This window comes from Hydra vulgaris, chromosome 01 (assembly GCF_038396675.1).
Source record: "Hydra vulgaris chromosome 01, alternate assembly HydraT2T_AEP".
Lineage (NCBI taxonomy): Eukaryota > Metazoa > Cnidaria > Hydrozoa > Anthoathecata > Hydridae > Hydra > Hydra vulgaris.
The window spans coordinates 9,187,501-9,195,000 of NC_088920.1; the positions used below are offsets into that span (position 1 = coordinate 9,187,501).

At 21.2% G+C, this 7,500-nt stretch overlaps 1 long non-coding RNA gene across 2 annotated transcripts in view; it reads left to right on the forward strand.

Moving 5' to 3' along the window:
• The first annotated feature begins 5,522 nt into the window (after positions 1–5,522).
• Positions 5,523–7,500, forward strand: part of LOC136074770 (uncharacterized) — a 4,451-nt gene continuing 2,473 nt past the window's right edge. Inside the window, exons 1-2 of one of the 2 annotated variants that reach the window (XR_010635412.1) lie at positions 5,523–5,668; positions 6,190–6,319. This is a non-coding gene — a long non-coding RNA (uncharacterized LOC136074770). Of the gene's footprint in view, positions 5,669–5,981; positions 6,050–6,189; positions 6,320–7,500 lie in introns of those variants that run through there. The other variant, XR_010635413.1, reaches the window with a different exon arrangement.

Here is a 7,500-nt window from a genome sequence, read left to right on the forward strand (position 1 = left end):
TATATATATATATATATATATATATATATATATATATATATATAAATATATATGTATATATATATATATATATATATATATATATATAAAATATTATATATATTACAAAATATTGTATATATTGTAAAAATAATTGTATATATATATATATATATATATATATATATATATATATATATATATATATATATATATATATATATATATATATATATATATATATATATATATATATATATATATATATATATACAATATTATTTACGTCAGAATCTATATAACTGCAAAAGTTAAGTTTTTTTTAAAATATGATTCCAGAGAGAAAAAAAAAAAACATAACTATTTTTAACTCAATGCAAAAGTAACTCTATTAAATGAACTTTGCTAACTTACAGTTTTTCTGTCTAAAATGAATGTGACAAAAGTAAGAAACATCTACATTTTTATTATGAAATGTAATGTTTTGTCATTAACTATTTACTTAAAAGTATTAACATCAAAAATATTTTGTTAAAGTTACTAACAATAAGCATTTTAAACTGTATTTTTTGGAATTTATTTTTAGAAAAAGTTAAAATAATAATAATGGTTTATCATCAAAATTATTCATTGGACATCAGATCTCGGGTCACTTTTGATCGAAAAAAGGGCCTAACCTACAAGCAATGTGATGAAAAATATCAAATATCAGTAAGTGGTGTTAGGAAGATGTGTATAAAGTATTAAACAACTGGTTCTGCTGAAAATCAGAAAAGACTTGGTCGCCCCATTAAGACTTCAACAATAACCAATATCCTAATTGCACTGGTTAAAAAAAAAAATTCAACAATAACCTAAAGGCAGATTGTTGAAAATCTTAAATTAAATGATTCCTATAACACTGTACAGAGAAGACTTAATTTAAGTGGTTTTATAATTTAGGTGGTTTAAATAAACCTTCTCCAGAAAAGTAAACCCCTCATTAGTCGTATATGCAAAGAAAAACTTTTAGCATTTGCAAAACTGCATATTAACAAAAGTGTGAGGCATTTTGAAACTTAGTGTTATGGACTGATAAGAATAAATGTCAAATACTTGGCTTAAAAAATGACAAAGAGTTTGGCGAAGACCTTGTGATGCACTCTTAGATAGAAATCTTACAAAAACAGTCTAGCATGGAGGTGGTTCGCCTATGGCTCGGGGATGTTTTGATTCAAATAGTGTAGGGCGACTGGTGAATGTTGAATGTATAATGACAGGGAAGTTGTATGTGATTGGCTTTCAAAAAATTTATGTCAATCCGATTAAGAATTGATCGCATATTTTTTTTTCACCATGACAATGACCCTAAACACACATGCAAAGCAACACAACAGTTCCTCAAAAAAAAAGTAAAGCTTTTTTTTGAGGAACTTTTGTGTCGCTTTAACATCCTTAAATGGCCGCCACTAAGTCCAGACCTTAACCCTGTTGAAAATATATATGGGCAATTTTGAAATCTAAAATAATTGTAAAATAGCTCATTTCATTTAATAGAGTTACTTTTACAATGATTTAAAAAAAAATTATAAATATTTTTTTTCTTGATTACAATCAAATTTTAAAAAAACATACAATTTTAAAGATTGTCAATTCCAACATAAATGATTTTGTTTTTATTGTTAGAGTTCTGAATTTATCAACAATGTTAATGCTATACATGTATATATATATATAAATATATATATATATATATATATATATATATATATATATATATATATATATATATATATATATATATATATATATATATATATATATATATATATATCGTTGTATACATATATATATATATATATATATATATATATATATATATGTATATATATACGTATATACATATATATTTATATACGTATATACATATATATATATATATATATATATTTAAATTAACTAAATTAAACTTACTTGAATAGTTGTAACTATAAACCATCAATTTAAATCATATAATGTACTTTGTTCATAAGATGGAAACCAGTTAAAACCATATCATTCCTCTATCTTTGATCCACCAGAACTTTACTAAATAAACTTACACCTAAAATCAAATTATCACATGTCAAAAATATTTAAACAGTATTATTAAAATATATATATATACATATATATATTTATATATATATATATATATATATATATATATATATATATATATATATATATATATATATATATATATAATGTATGTATATATATGTATATAGATACATATATATATATATATATATATATATATATATATATATATATATTTTTGTATATGTATATATATATATATATATATATATATATATATTTATGTATATATAAAATGTATATATTTCTGAAATATATATATATATATATATATATATTCATAATTACATGCATTAATACATAATATTAAAATAAATAAAAATACATATCAATGGTATGTGATAAATAATAAATGTTAGAATTATATATACAATACCAACTCTAAAATTAGGACTAGAAATATAAACATTATATATTCATATATAAAATGTATATATTTCTTTTATATATATTCATAAATTTACCCATATATATATATATGCATAAATACATATTATTAAATTAATAAAAATATATATGATAAAGAATAAATGTTAGAATTAAATATACAACACCAACTCTATAATTAGGACTTAATACTTTTCCTATTAAAATTTAAAGTTTTTCAAAAAAATGAAAATAAAGTTTCTTATCCAAACGTGTTTTTATATTAAAAAAAAACTTAATAATGCATACTATCATTATTGGTCGAAGATTTTATACTGAATATTTGCTTGATAATTAGGGTAAGGTGTTTAAAGTTTTTCAAATAAATAAAAAAATTAGTCTGTGAACAGACTAAATTTAGTCTGACTTATTATCTTTTATTAATTTTGATATTACTTAAAACATCTGAATCTTATTAAAATTAAGTGCTATTTCTAACTTAGAAATAACATATTTAATACAACTTTGTAATTTATTAAAATGGTCATTTTAAAATAAATAAATCATCAACAAAAATAACCTGAATAAACCGAATATTCTCTGAGATTTATGTATATTATATACAATTTGATGCAAAATCTAAAAGTTTTAAATTAGCCGCAATAAAAAGAAGTTATAAAAGATAACTTTAAAAATATTTTTGGTATAAAAAATATATCAAAATATTTTTTTTATACCATCTGCATGCATTCTATTAAGTTTTCATTGCCTTTTCTTTACGGCAAATTATTTTTGTAATGGCTAGTTAATGAGACAATAATATTCCATGTGTCACTTCCTCAACGTTGTCAAAACAACGTTTAATTAACGTTGGCAAAACAACGTTTAATTAACGTTGGCAAAATAACACTTTTTTAACGTTTTTTAACTACCACATTTTCAACGTTGGTATATGTAACGTTGAATAAGCTTTGTTTCATAAATAGCTTAAATACGTTGAAAAAGCAGCTTATGTCTAACGTTGATAAACCTTCAACTTTGCGACGTTTTTACAGTGATTATTTGCGTACTTTTATTCAACGTTGAATAAACGCAGTTTTTTGAGAATATAATATAAGTTGATATTTATACGCTTATTCAACGTTGAAAATGTGACGTTTAAAAAGCGGTTTCTTTTTAACGTTGATGAAGCATAGATTTTGAAACGTCTTTAAGATGGCTTTTTGCGTAAGTTGATTCCACGTTGAATAAACGTCTTTTTTTGAGAAGCTAAATTACGTAACAATTTCAACGCTTATTCAACGTTTAAATTTACCGCGATTTAGTATACAATAACAAACATTGATTCAACGTTGAAAGCGCGTTGTTTTTGTGACTGTAACGCTTTTTCTACGCTGCGACCGGTTTTCAACGTTGATTCAACGCTGACATGTTTGCTGGGTTGTCTCATTAACTAGCCATTACAAAAATAATTTGCCGTAAAGAAAAGGCAATGAAAACTTAATAGAATGCATGCAGATGGTATAAAAAAAATATTTTGATATATTTTTTATACCAAAAATATTTTTAAAGTTATCTTTTATAACTTCTTTTTATTGCGGCTAATTTAAAACTTTTAGATTTTGCATCAAATTGTATATAATATACATAAATCTAGGCAAAATATGAGCTATTCCAATTTTGTGATGATTTTGTTTTTTTAAAATGACCATTTTAATAAATTACAAAGTTGTATTAAATATGTTATTTCTAAGTTAGAAATAGCACTTAATTTTAATAAGATTCAGATGTTTTAAGTAATATCAAAATTAATAAAAGATAATAAGTCAGACTAAATTTAGTCTGTTCACAGACTAATTTTTTTATTTATTTGAAAAACTTTAAACACCTTACCCTAATTATAGAAAAAGAGCTAAAATCTTCGACCAATAATGATAGTATGCATTATTAAGTTTTTTTTTAATATAAAAACACGTTTGGATAAGAAACTTTTATTTTCATTTTGAAAAACTTCAAATTTTAATAGGAAAAGTATTAAGTCCTAATTATAGAGTTGCAGTACTATATTTAATTCTAACATTTATTCTTTATCATATATATTTTTATTAATTTAATAATATGTATTTATGCATATATATATATATGGGTAAATTTATGAATATATATAAAAGAAATATATACATTTTATATATGAATATATAATGTTTATATTTCTAGTCCTAATTTTAGAGTTGGGTATATATAATTCTAACATTTATTATTTATCACATACCATTGATATGTATTTTTATTTATTTTAATATTATGTATTAATGCATGTAATTATGAATATATATATATATATATATATATATTTCAGAAATATATACATTTTATATATACATAAATATATATATATATATATATATATATATATATATATATATATATATATATATATATATATATATATATATACATAAATATATATATATATGTATACATATATATATATATATATATATATGTATCTATATACATATATATACATACATTATATATATATATAAATATATATATATATATATATATATATATATATATATATATATATATATATGTATATATGTATCTGTGTATATGTATTTTTATATATATATATATATGTATATATAATATATTCATATATATATATACATATAAACATATATGTGTTTATAAACGTATATATATATATATATATATATATATTTATATATATATATGTATATATACATATATATATACATACATTATATATATATATATGTATATATGTGTGTATATGTATATATATATATATACATATGTATATATACATATAAACATATATATTTGTTTATAAAAGTATATATATATATATATATATTATATATATATAATATAAACATATATGTATATATAAATATATATATATAGTTATATATATTTATATATATATGTAAATAGAACAAATGATGCCTTTTTTTTTAGATGATCTATTACAATGACTTCACAATCTTGGGCTTCAGTTGTTTATTTTAAAAGCAGATTGAAGCAGAGGCAGTTGCTCTATGTTGTTGTGTAGAAGATGGTTGGTTATTTTTGTCAACTGGTGTTCATGCAATGAAAGCTGCCTATAATAGTTTTCCAATTGATTATTCATGGAACAAGCTTAGAGTTAAAAGATTTAAAGTTACTGGAGGTCATTAAATTTTACAGTACTCATTGCTATTTTAATTGTTTTATATGAATAAAAAAACTGTTATAGTTTTATATTAATGGTGAAGTACTATATCAAATAAACTTCTATAATTAACGGTGAAGTACTATATCAAATAAACATCTGATAAGTCTTATTTTTATTTTGGGATAAGTAAAACTTTGAATCTGTTTATTGTATTATGATTGTCTAGATATATATCGTAATCTGTTTGCACTGGCTCTACATTTAAGTTTTTACATTTTTGTTTATATTTGTTTTACTAAATAATTACTTATATGTATCTATTATTAGATAAAGAAGCAGGCGAAGGATTTAATTTTATGACTACAGAGGACTCCAAAAAAGAATGAAAGTAATTATGTTAGTGAGTTATTGTGTTTCTCTTTGCATTTAACTTTTTATATTGTGAAGAATAAATAAAACTTAATATTAACTATTAGTCATATTTGATTTTAATAATACTGTTTAAATATTTTTGACATGTGATAATTTGATTTTAGGTGTAAGTTTATTTAGTAAAGTTCTGGTGGATCAAAGATAGAGGAATGATATGGTTTTAACTGGTTTCCATCTTATGAACAAAGTACATTATATGATTTAAATTGATGGTTTATAGTTACAACTATTCAAGTAAGTTTAATTTAGTTAATTTAAATATATATATATATATATATATATATGTATATACGTATATAAATATATATGTATATACGTATATATATACATATATATATATATATATATATATATATATATATATATATATATATGTATACAACGATATATATATAAATATATATATATATATATATATATATATGTATATATATATATATATATATATATATATATATATATATATATATATATATATATATATATATATATTTATATATATATATACATGTATAGCATTAACATTGTTGATAAATTCAGAACTCTAACAATAAAAACAAAATCATTTATGTTGGAATCTACATAAGTTCAAAAATTGTATGTTTTTTTAAAATTTGATTGTAATCAAGAAAAAAAATATTTATAATTTTTTTTAAATCATTGTAAAAGTAACTCTATTAAATGAAATGAGCTATTTTACAATTATTTTAGATTTCAAAATTGCCCATATATATTTTCAACAGGGTTAAGGTCTGGACTTAGTGGCGGCCATTTAAGGATGTTAAAGCGACACAAAAGTTCCTCAAAAAAAAGCTTTACTTTTTTTTTGAGGAACTGTTGTGTTGCTTTGCATGTGTGTTTAGGGTCATTGTCATGGTGAAAAAAAAATATGCGATCAATTCTTAATCGGATTGACATAAATTTTTTGAAAGCCAATCACATACAACTTCCCTGTCATTATACATTCAACATTCACCAGTCGCCCTACACTATTTGAATCAAAACATCCCCGAGCCATAGGCGAACCACCTCCATGCTAGACTGTTTTTGTAAGATTTCTATCTAAGAGTGCATCACAAGGTCTTCGCCAAACTCTTTGTCATTTTTTAAGCCAAGTATTTGACATTTATTCTTATCAGTCCATAACACTAAGTTTCAAAATGCCTCACACTTTTGTTAATATGCAGTTTTGCAAATGCTAAAAGTTTTTCTTTGCATATACGACTAATGAGGGGTTTACTTTTCTGGAGAAGGTTTATTTAAACCACCTAAATTATAAAACCACTTAAATTAAGTCTTCTCTGTACAGTGTTATAGGAATCATTTAATTTAAGATTTTCAACAATCTGCCTTTAGGTTATTGTTGAATTTTTTTTTTTAACCAGTGCAATTAGGATATTGGTTATTGTTGAAGT